This window comes from Phoxinus phoxinus (assembly GCF_949152265.1).
Source record: "Phoxinus phoxinus genome assembly, chromosome: 1".
NCBI lineage: Eukaryota > Metazoa > Chordata > Actinopteri > Cypriniformes > Leuciscidae > Phoxinus > Phoxinus phoxinus.
In genome coordinates, this window is record NC_136876.1 from 13348001 (window position 1) to 13361290 (window position 13290).

Genomic DNA, 13290 nt, shown 5'->3' on the forward strand with positions numbered 1-13290 from the left:
TACTCGACAATGGTTGCTAGGGAGGGGCTAGGAAGTGTTGAGGTGATTGGGGATTGGCTGTTTGCTGCCCCGAGTCAAACGAGCCAACCCTCGTGTTTCTATGACACTTATATCCTGAGATATCCCTTTGATGTCTTTCAATGGAAGTCTATGGAGCTTGTTGCTAAGGAGCTCTAAATGGTTGCTAGGGCGTGGCTTGAAAGCTTCACAATGATCCTGAGAGACTGATTGGTCGTCTGAGTAAAATGAGCCCGCCCCCTTGTCTCTATGACACTGTGATCCAGAGTTATGTTCAATACAAATGCGGTTTCTATGGTGTAGGACAGCCCATTTCATGGGCTGTCCTACACCATAGTACGTGAATGGGGCAACTTTGGGCCGGTCCTGCCCCCCAGGGGTGCAACTTTTACCCCATTGTGTGGTATGTTGTTACAGAGCCTACCAGCCTCTTCAAATGTGATCCAGAGTTATGTTCAATAGAATATCGCTTACTATGGTGTAGGACAGCCCATTTCATGGGCTGTCCTACACCATAGTACTTAATTGGGGCAACTTTGGGCCCCTCCTGCCCCCCAGGGGTGCAACTTTTACCCCATTGTGTGCTATGTTTTAACAGAGCCTACCAGCCTCTTCAAATGTGATCCAGAGTTATGTTCAATAGAATATCGCTTACTATGGTGTAGGACAGCCCATTTCATGGGCTGTCCTACACCATAGTACTTCATTGGGGCAACTTTGGGCCCCTCCTGCCCCCCAGGGGTGCAACTTTTACCCCATTGTGTGGTATGTTCTTACAGAGCCTGCCAGTCTCTTTAAATGTGCCAAATTACACGTTTCTGCGACATCCTTTCTCTGAGCTATGAGTCTGTGAATTTTGGTTGCTAAGGTGCTCGACAATGGTTGCTAGGGAGGGGCTAGGAAGTGTTGATGTGATTCATGATTGGCTGTTTGCTGCCCCGAGTCAAACGAGACCACCCTCATGTTTCTATGACTCTTCTATCCAGAGATATCCATTTGATCTCTTTCAATGGAAGTCTATGGAACTTGTTGCTAAGGTGCTCTAAATGGTTGCTAGGGGCGTGGCCTGATAGCTTCACAATGATCCGGAGAGACTGATTGGTCGTCTGAGTAAAATAAGCCCGCCCCCTTGTCTCTATGACACTGTGATCCAGAGTTATGTTCAATACAAAATCGCTTACTCTCTCTCTCTCTCCATTTCATGGGACGTCCTACACCATGTTAAGTCAATAGGAAAAGTTTGGGCCGCTCCTGCCCCCCAGGGGTGCAACTTTTACCCCATTGTGAGGTATGTTCTTACAGAGCCTGCCAGCCTCTCCAAATGTGGTAAATTTCACATTTCTACGAAATCCCAACTCTGAGCTATGACTCGTCAAAGTTTGACGTAATGTTAAGTCTATGCGTTTTTTCGTCGACTTTTTCGCCCCTGGGGCGACCACCGCACCCCCGATCGCTTATAAAAGTCATAGCACACCATTCCCGAATAGGCCGCACGTTTTGACACCTCATTCAGGGGTCTGTGACAAAAGCTGCGGGAGGAGTAGCGCGTCAAAAAAGCGGCGGAATAAAAAGAAGTAAAATAATAAGTATGAGCAATAACACTAATGTTGCTTTGCCATAGGCAAGCACCATTAATAATAAGTATGTGAGATAACACTAATGTTGCTTTGCCTATGGCAAGCACCATTAATAAGTATGAGCAATAACAATACTGTTGCCTTGCTAAAGCAAGCACCAGTAATAAGTATGAGCAATAACAATACTGTTGCCTTGCTAAAGCAAGCACCAGTAATAATAACTAGAACGTACATTTCCAGAAGAAAATGTGAATGGTGCTTGCAGTGGCAAAACTCGACACTCGGATGCTAGAGTGTGGTACATGATTGCATACGAGCCAACAACCATGTCTGTACGATGTTCTGCTGCTGAGATATGGCTTATTCATGTTGTTCGGGTGGTTGCTAGGGTGTTCTGGGTGGTTGCTAGGGTGTTCTGGGTGGTTGCTAGGCAGTTGCTAGGGTGTTTTGGGTGGTTGCTAGGCGGTTGCAAGGTGGTTGCTAGGCAGTTGCTAGGGTGTTCTGGGTGGTTGCCAGGGTGTTGCTAGGTGGTTGCTAGGGTGTTCTGAGAGGTTGCTAGGCGGTTGCTAGGCGGTTGCTAGGTGGTTGCTAGGGCGTTCTGGGTGGTTGCTAGGCGGTTGCTAGGCGGTTGCTAGGGTGTTCTGGGTGGTTGCTAGGCGGTTGTTAGGTGGTTGCTAGGCGGTTGCTAGGGTGTTCTGGGTGGTTGCTAGGCGGTTGCTAGGTGGTTGCTAGGGCGTTCTGGGCGGTTGCTAGGGTGTTTCTTGATGGTTGCTAGGCGGTTGCTAGGGTGTTCTGGGTGGTTGCTAGGCAGTTGCTAGGGTATTCTGGGTAGTTGCTATGGTGTTACTAGGTGGTTGGTAGTTGTCACAGATGGTTACTATGGTGTTTGTAGCATTTTCTTGGCATGATTTAGCACTTAGCTAATCAAAATTAGCATGTAGCTATTCACTGCTAGCATGTGTAGCATGTAGCAAGTCCTGTTTGCTAGCATGAGTCAAAAGAGCCAACCCCCATCTCTATACGATGTTCTGATGCAGAGATATACGCCTTGCAAAACGGTTGCTAGGGTAATCTGTTTGGTTGCTAGGGAGTGGCTTAGCAGCTGCCAATCATGAAGCTCCAAAGTCAGTGTGAATGTATAAACCAACCCCCATCTCTATACGATGTTTTGATGCAGAGATATAGGTCTTGCAAAATGGTTGCTAGGGTACTCTGTTTTGTTGCTAGGGAGTGGCTCCGCAGCTGCCAATCATGAAACTCCAAAGGCTACTTGTCAGTATGAATGATATAAACCAACTCCCATGCCTCTGTGACATTCAGAATGGAAGATATCCCTGTCTGGATTTTGGTTGCTAAGGTACTCGACAATGGTTGCTAGGGAGGGGCTAGGAAGTGTTGAGGTGATTCGGGATTGGCTGTTTGCTGCCCCGAGTCAAATGAGCCCACCCTCATGTTTCTATGACACTTATATCCTGAGATATCCCTTTGATGTCTTTCAATGGAAGTCTATGGAGCTTGTTGCTAAGGAGCTCTAAATGGTTGCTAGGGCGTGGCTTGAAAGCTTCACAATGATCCTGAGAGACTGATTGGTCGTCTGAGTAAAATGAGCCCGCCCCCTTGTCTCTATGACACTGTGATCCAGAGTTATGTTCAATACAAATGCGGTTTCTATGGTGTAGGACAGCCCATTTCATGGGCTGTCCTACACCATAGTACGTGAATGGGGCAACTTTGGGCCGGTCCTGCCCCCCAGGGGTGCAAATTTTACCCCATTGTGTGGTATGTTGTTACAGAGCCTACCAGCCTCTTCAAATGTGACCCAGAGTTATGTTCAATAGAATATCGCTTACTATGGTGTAGGACAGCCCATTTCATGGGCTGTCCTACACCATAGTACTTCATTGGGGCAACTTTGGGCCCCTCCTGCCCCCCAGGGGTGCAACTTTCACCCCATTGTGTGGTATGTTGTTACAGAGCCTACCAGCCTCTTCAAATGTGATCCAGAGTTATGTTCAATAGAATATCGCTTACTATGGTGTAGGACAGCCCATTTCATGGGCTGTCCTACACCATAGTACTTCATTGGGGCAACTTTGGGCCCCTCCTGCCCCCCAGGGGTGCAACTTTTACCCCATTGTGTGGTATGTTCTTACAGAGCCTGCCAGTCTCTTTAAATGTGCCAAATTACACGTTTCTGCGACATCCTTGCTCTGAGCTATGAGTCTGTGAATTTTGGTTGCTAAGCTGCTCGACAATGGTTGCTAGGGCGTGGCTTGATAGCTTCACAATGATCCTGAGATGCTGATTGGTCTTCTGAGTAAAATGAGCCCGCCCCCTTGTTTCTATGACACTGTGATCCAGAGCTATGTTCAATACAAAATCCCTATGCAATTTACCATAGTAGGAAAAACGCATGCATTACAAAACGCATGCATTACATGGGCCGTCCTTCACCATAGTAAGTCAATGGGAAACTTTGGGCCGGTCCTGCCCCCCAGGGGTGCAACTTTTACCCCATTGTGTGGTATGTTGTTACAGAGCCTACCAGCCTCTTCAAATGTGATCCAGAGTTATGTTCAATAGAATATCGCTTACTATGGTGTAGGACAGCCCATTTCATGGGCTGTCCTACACCATAGTACTTCATTGGGGCAACTTTGGGCCCCTCCTGCCCCCCAGGGGTGCAACTTTTACCCCATTGTGTGGTATGTTCTTACAGAGCCTGCCAGTCTCTTTAAATGTGCCAAATTACACATTTCTGCGACATTCTTGCTCTGAGCTATGAGTCTGTGAATTTTGGTTGCTAAGGGGCTCAACAATGGTTGCTAGGGAGGGGCTAGGAAGTGTTGAGGCTATTCAAGATTGGCTGTTTGCTGCCCCGAGTCAAACGAGCCCACCCTCATGTTTCTATGACACTTCTATCCAAAGATATCCCTTTGATGTCTTTCAATGGAAGTCTATGGATTTTGTTGCTAAGGTGCTCTAAATGGTTGCTAGGGGCGTGGCCTGATAGCTTCACAATGATCCTGAGAGATTGATTGGTCGTCTGAGTAAAATGAGCCCGCCCCCTTGTCTCTATGACACAGTGAACCAGAGTTATGTTCATTACAAAATCGCTTACTCTCTCTCTCTCTCTCCATTTCATGGGCCGTCCTACACCATGTTAAGTCAATACGAAAAGTTTGGGCCGCTCCTGCCCCCCAGGGGTGCAACTTTTACCCCATTATGAGGTATATTCTTACAGAGCCTGCCAGCCTCTCCAAATGTGGTAAATTTCACATTTCTACGAAATCCCAACTCTGAGCTATGACTCGTCAAAGTTTGACGTAATGTTAAGTCTATGCGTTTTTTCGACGACTTTTTCGCCCCTGGGGCGACCACCGCACCCCCGATCGCTTATAAACGTCATAGCACACCATTCCCGAATAGGCCGCACGTTTTGACACCTCATTCAGGGGTCTGTGACAAAAGCTGCGGGAGGAGTAGCGCGCCAAAAAAGCGGCGGAATAAAAAGAAGAAGAAGAATAATAAGTATGACGGATAACAATAATGATGCCTTGCTAAAGCAAGCACCATTAATAAGTATGAGCAATAACAATACTGTTGCCTTGCTAAAGCAAGCACCAGTAATAAGTATGAGCAATAACACTAATGTTGCTTTGCCTATAGGCAAGCACCATTAATAATATTTCACAACATTACTGTATTTTTGATCAAATAAATGCAGCAATGGTGAGCAAGAGACTCAAAAACAACAACAAAAATGTTTGCAAAGTAATCTTAAGCAAGGTTATTATCGTATTGTCATTAACATTAACTGAAATAAAATAACAATATAAAAATATATATATATTATTTAAATCTACTTGCCAAAGCAACATTTCTAATTTTCGCTTCGTTTAAGTTGACCTACTAACTAAAATGTAATAAAAAAACTATATAGACACATTTTTTAAAACTAATAAAAATGAGACAAAATGAGTTTGCCTCCTTTCCTAAGCTCACTTGTTTGTTGCTATAGCGATTAATTTCCCACACCTGTTCCTCATTAACACTTTATATCCGGTGTATATTTACCCCTGTGTCTCAGTAGTCGGTCGCTGTCTTTGCACGTTTGTTAAGCTGTTGCTGTTCTGGATTATCTTTGTTGGTGTTTGAATGAATTTTTGCTGCTCGACTCTCCTTTTCCCTGCCGCTGCGTAATAACACCACTGATGTTATTAATAAGGCAAAAGCCAGTTAAATATACACTTATGGCTGGTAAATGCTGTCATTCGCTGGCAGGTGCAAAAATGTAATGTACTGTGTTCTTACCGTAGCATGTCTTCTCTCTCTGAGGTCGTTCTTCACTCGTGACCCCCGTGTAAACAGATCGATCCTTACCTGTTTTTCTCCCAGTCCAAAAATAACCCCCTCCTTCACCTCTTACCCTTCACCTTTCCCTCACGTGTGCATGCATGTATACATGACTGCCACAGGTGACCTCTGACCCCTGCAGTGACGGCAGGAGAGAGAGAGAGAGAGAGAGAGAGAGAGAGAGAGAGAGAGAGAGAGAGAGAGAGAGAGAGAGAGAGAGAGAGAGAGAGAGAGAGAGAGAGAGAGAGAGTCAGAATCTGCTGTGCTCGTGGCGGTAATGGGCTCTGATTGGCTGATTTCACTGCTATTGATTTCCAATAGTTCAGATCAGGGAGGTACAGATTTATCCAGCCCGACACACACACACAGACACACACACACACACACACACACACACACACACACACACACACACACACACACACACACACAAGCTTTCATTTCTATCCTTGTGGGGACATTCCATAGGCGTAATGGTTTTTATACTGTACAAACTGTATATTCTATCCCCTTACACTGCCCCTATCCCTAAACCTACCCCTTACAGGAGACATTCTGCATTTTTACATTTTCAAAAATATATAATTTAGTATGTTTATTAACCCATTCCCCTCATGGGGACCGCTGGCTGGTCCCCACAATGGAGGTGATCTCAGGTTTTACTATCCTTGTGGGGACATTCGGTTCCCACAATGCATAATAAACCAAGCCCACACACACACACACACACACACACACACACACACACACACACACACAGGTCAGCTACGGAAAATATCATTATCACAGGATTAGAAACACACCTACATGTTCTGAAGGAGAGCGGAGGTCAAGGTTTGGCTGGTTAGCAACGTCCTTGCTGGTAGATGCTGCAACCACACAAAAATAGTCATTTTCCGTGGATGACCATGCCAAAATGAACCATGCCAAAATGATTTATGACTGAAAAATATGTATCACATTACGTTTATTAGTTTATGTTAAAACTGTGTTATCTAAATGGATTGAGATGCAATTCAAATGCATACATATTAAATTTAGGCCTAAATATTTTTGAGTGCATTTTTTTTACAGAGAGGAAGAAACCAAAGTCATATTAGACGATTATAACAGAGAGTAGACTCTGTAACCACAATATGCAAAAAAAAAAAAAATCTAAAATTAATATAGTTTGTGTTTTTTGTGAAACTTCGAATTCAAACATATAAGTAAAGCCTAAAAATAAAACTAATAGAAAAATGCAAACATGAAGTGTTTGCCCTCATGAATCCTGGCAGCACATAAAGAAATGAATTTTAAATGTCATGTTGAACGTGTCTCTCATGTTCAGAGACAGACGTACAGCGTTCATCTGTTGCGTGTGTGTGTGTGTGTGTGTGTGTGTGTGTCAGTCAGTTTTGAATGGTTTGTTTGAGTGTGTGATTGTGTTTCAAGGTCTCTGAGAGTGTTGATAGCTTCATCTCTACCTTAAAAGAATAGTTCAGAAAATGAAAATTCATCATTTACCTACATGTCGCTCCATGTTGATTGTATACTGCAATATTGGACAATCTAAAATAGCTATTTTCTATTTGAATAAATGTTAGAATATATATAACATTTTCAGTATCATTACTCCAGTGTTCAGTGTCACAGGATCGCTTCAAATGCAAATTCACACACTCACTCACTCACTCAGTCACTCACTCTCTCTCTCACTCACTCACTCACTCACTCTCTCACTCACTCACTCACTCACTCACTCACTCACTCACTCACTCACTCACTCACTCACTCACTCACACTCACTCACTCACTCACACTCACTCACTCTCTCACACTCACTCACTCACTCAGTCACTCACTCACTCACTCTCACTCACTCACTCAGTCACTCACTCTCTCTCTCACTCACTCACTCACTCACTCACTCACTCTCTCACTCACTCACTCACTCACTCACTCACTCACTCTCTCACACTCACTCACTCACTCTCTCACACTCACTCACTCACTCACTCACCACTCACTCACTCACTCACTCACTCACCACACACTCACACACACACACACTCACTCACTCACTCACTCACACTCACACTCACTCACACACTCACTCTCACTCACTCCTCACTCTCTCACTCACTCACTCACTCACTCACTCACTCACTCTCTCACTCACTCACTCACTCTCTCACTTACTCACTCACTCTCTCACTCACTCTCACTCACTCACTCACTCACTCACTCACTCACTCACTCACTCACTCACTCACTCACTCACTCTCACTCACTCACTCACTCACTCACTCTCACTCACTCACTCACTCACTCACTCACTCACTCACTCTCTCACACTCACTCACTCACTCACTCACTCACTCACTCACTCACTCACTCACTCTCTCACACTCACTCACTCACTCTCTCACACTCACTCACTCACTCACTCACTCACTCTCTCACTCTCTCACTCACTCACTCACTCACTCACTCTCACTCACTCACTCACTCACTCTCACTCACTCACTCACTCTCACTCACTCACTCACTCACTCACTCACTCACTCACTCTCTCACACTCACTCACTCACTCACTCACTCACTCACTCACTCACTCTCTCACACTCACTCACTCACTCTCTCACACTCACTCACTCACTCACTCACTCACTCACTCTCTCACTCTCTCACTCACTCACTCACTCACTCACTCTCACTCACACTCACTCACTCACTCTCACTCACTCACTCACTCTCACTCACTCACTCACTCACTCACTCTCACTCTCACTCACTCACACTCACTCTCACTCTCACTCACTCACTCTCACTCACTCACTCACTCACTCACTCACTCACTCACTCACTCTCTCACACTCACTCACTCACTCACTCACTCACTCACTCTCTCACACTCACTCACTCACTCTCTCACACTCACTCACTCACTCACTCACTCACTCACTCACTCTCTCACTCTCTCACTCACTCACTCACTCACTCACTCACTCACTCACTCTCACTCACACTCACTCTCACTCACTCACTCACTCTCACTCACTCACTCACTCACTCTCACTCACTCACACTCACTCTCACTCTCACTCACTCTCACTCTCACTCACTCACTCACTCATTCACTCACTCTCACTCACACTCACTCACTCACTCTCACTCACTCACTCACTCTCACTCTCACTCACTCACACACTCACTCACTCACTCACTCACTCACTCACTCACTCACTCACTCACTCACTCACTCACTCTCACTCTCACTCACACACACACTCACTCACTCACTCACTCACTCACTCACTCACTCACTCACTCACTCACTCACGTTGGTGCAACTACATTATGAGGAATCTCCATAGGCGTAATGGTTTTTATACTGTACAAACTGTATACGCTATCCCCTTACACTGCCCCTATCCCTAAACCCATCACAGGAAACATTCTGCATCAGGGAATCCCTCCTAGTGAGAGGAGAGCAACTGTGTGTGTGTGTGTGTGTGTGTGTGTGTGTGTGTGTGTGTGTGTGTGTGTGTGTGTGTGTGTGTGTGTGTGTGTGTGTGTGTGTGTGTGTGTGTGTGTGTGTGTGTGTGTGTGTGTGTGTGTGTGTGTGTGTGTGTGTGTGTGTGTGTGTGTGTGTGTGTGTGTGTGTGTGTGTGTGTGTGTGTGTGTGTGTGTGTACGTGTGTGCGTGTGCTCAGCAGGACAGATTGAGGTTCCTGTAGGTTAAACCCTGCAAACAAAACTATATTCTAAGAACGTTTTGCCAATGTTCCCATTGAGTTATGAAAACAGTATTTCTCAGTGTTCACTGAACGTTCAAAACATCCAGTTTTCCAAATAAAAAAATAAAAACAATTCTTGGTAATGCATTTTTATCATTCTGCAAACGTTATAGAAACGTTACTTTTGAATGTTCTAGATGTTCAGAAACAAGTTAGAACATTTTTTAAAAGTTAGGCTAACATCCAACTAAAACATATCAGAATAAACATTCCATGAATGATGTATTAATAATGTTTTGAAAACACCAGATAACATTCTGTTGCTAGAATATTGTTTGTTCATAACTTTGAGAGAAGCTTGAGTTCGCTGGGATGTCACTTCCAGTTCATTTTACAATATGAAATATTTGTCAGATTTAAAAAATAGTTCCCTAATAAACACAGAGATGTGTATCGGGAGATATTTCTGACTCTAATACACACTAATATTATCTTCTGTTCATAATCGCATTCAGACACAAGGTTTTTTTTTTTTTTTTGCTGTCGCTTGTCTTTGTTCATGATTGAAGGGAAATATCTAATCTGTGTGAAGATAAAGAGTTACAGTAACACTTAATAATACTGTTCCTTCATTAATGAATAACTACAGGAACAAATGAGTAATGCACTATTAACTAACAAGAAAATCTGATCAACAAATCAGTAAGTAATATCGAATCAGGTAGTTCACACCTCCCAGAGAACTACTATACAGGTTCATAATCAACATGAATAATGCATAATTTATAGAATAAGGTAATAGGATCCCATTAGTAATGAATCAAGTGTTACTTCATCCTTCTAAAGGAATGACTAAAAATTTGGATCAGTATCTAAAGTGAAAAACATGATAACTCCCTAATATTGTTTGAAGTCATTGTAAGCTTTTGAGATTTTTTAGTAACATCGCATGCTTTTTATTAACAGGCCTTGAGTTAAGTGTTGGTTAAGGGGTTAGTTCATCCATATAAAGAAACCTGTCCTCACCGTATGACTATATTTCTTTCACAGAGCATAAAAACGGATCTGTTTTTACTGGCACTTTCAAGCAAAAAAAAAGACACAAAGGCATCATTAAAATAGTCCTTATGACTCATGCACTGTATTATTCGTGTGCTGTGCTAATGAATATAAGAGAGGATCTGACGAAAGGTTAGTCTGCAGTTGTTATAACCAGTGTTATGTAAAATCCAGCAGAAGACTATAGTCACCGTGTGCGGTTCGTGTGCGCCCCCTTCTGCTCTGACTGTGAACTGCACTTCTAGTTAAAACAGTGGGAATGAAAACATCAGTGGTCCAGTGACCCAGGAACCAAAAACACTTACAGCCTGAAATCAGTGCGAACAACAACAGTCCTCGCTGCTATGAGCGACTTCTGCTGCTCGTGGATACTTCTGTCATGTTTCAAAACACTTTCATAAGCAAATGAATTAATGAATTTTCAAATGGCTGTTCGTTTTGTAAATGTTCTGCTGAAGAAATGAAAAGGCTAATGTTAAACTTCTGTACATGAAGTCATTACTGAGAATTTCTAACAAGATATCTAACAAAAGTGATTTGTTTTCAACTTTAAAAATATATGAAGTGTCGTCCTGGTGAAGGTGTGAAAATCAGAAAACCGCGGTAACGGTGATGTTGTCAGGAGTAACGTGTCGTTATGGTGACTGAGTCAAAAAATGAGAGCTGCGGTAAAAGGTGGCCAAGGGGATGGGGGTCAATAGTGAAGGGTCGTTATGGTGACACTGTCAGGAGTGAGGGGTCGTCATGGTGACATGTCCGGAATGAGGGGTCAGTATAGTGACACTGTCAGGAGTAAGGGGTCGTCATGGTGAGGCTGTCAGGAGTGAGGGGTCGTTATGGTGACACTGTCAGGAGTGAGGGGTCGTCATGGTGACACTGTCAGGATTGAGAGGTCGTCATGGTGATGCTGTCAGATGTGAAGGGTTGTAATGGTGACACTGTTAGGATTGAGAGGTCGTCATGGTGACGCTGTCAGATGTGAAGGGTCGTAATGGTGACACTGTCAGGATTGAGAGGTCGTCATGGTGACGGTGTCAGATGTGAAGGGTCGTAATGGTGACACTGTCAGGATTGAGAGGTCGTCATGGTGTGACGCTGTCAGATGTGAAGGGTCGTAATGGTGACACTGTCAGGATTCAGAGGTCGTCATGGTGACCCTGTCAGATGTGAAGGGTCGTAATGGTGACACTGTCAGGATTGAGAGGTCGTCATGGTGACCCTGTCAGATGTGAAGGGTCGTAATGGTGACACTGTCAGGACTGAGAGGTCGTCATGGTGACCCTGTCAGATGTGAAGGGTCGTAATGGTGACACTGTCAGGATTGAGAGGTCGTCATAGTGACGCTGTCAGATGTGAAGGGTTGTAATGGTGACACTGTCAGGAGTGAGGGGTCGTCATGGAGATGCTGTCAGATGTGAAGGGTCGTAATGGTGACACTGTCAGGATTGAGAGGTCGTCATGGTGACCCTGTCAGATGTGAAGGGTCGTAATGGTGACACTGTCAGGATTAAGAGGTCGTCATAGTGACGCTGTCAGATGTGAAGGGTTGTAATGGTGACACTTGTCAGGATTGAGGGGTCGTCATGGAGATGCTGTCAGATGTGAAGGGTCGTAATGGTGACACTGTCAGGATTGAGGGGTCGTCATGGTGACGCTGTCAGATGTGAAGGGTCGTAATGGTGACACAGTCAGGATTGAGAGGTCGTCATGTTGAGGCTGTCCGGACTGAGAGGTCGTCATGGTGAGGCTGTCAGGATTGAGAGGTCGTCATGGTGAGGCTGTCAGATGTGAAGGGTCGTAATGGTGACACTGTCAGGATTCAGGGGTCGTCATGGTGATGCTGTCAGATGTGAAGGGTTGTAATGGTGACACTGTCAGGAGTGAGGGTTCGTCATGGAGATGCTGTCAGATGTGAAGGGTCGTAATGGTGACACTGTCAGGATTGAGGGGTCATCATGGTGACGCTGTCAGATGTGAAGGGTCGTAATGGTGACACAGTCAGGATTGAGAGGTCGTCATGTTGAGGCTGTCAGGATTGAGAGGTCGTCATGGTGAGGCTGTCAGATGTGCAGGGTCGTAATGGTGACACTGTCAGGATTGAGGGGTCGTCATGGTGATGCTGTCAGATGTGAAGGGTCGTTATGGTGACACTGTCAGGAGTGAGGGGTCGTTATGGTGACACTGTCAGGAGTGAGGGGTCGTCATGGTGACACTGTCAGGATTGAGAGGTCGTCATGGTGACGCTGTCAAATGTGAAGGGTCGTAATGGTGACATTGTCAGGATTCAGAGGTCGTCATGGTGACCCTGTCAGATGTGAAGGGTCGTAATGGTGACAATGTCAGGACTGAGAGGTCGTCATGGTGACGCTGTCAGATGTGAAGGGTCGTAATGGTGACACTGTCAGGATTGAGAGGTCGTCATGGTGACGCTGTCAGATGTGAAGGGTCGTAATGGTGACACTGTCAGGATTGAGAGGTCGTCATGGTGACGGTGTCAGATGTGAAGGGTCGTAATGGTGACACTGTCAGGATTGAGAGGTCGTCATGGTGTGACGCTGT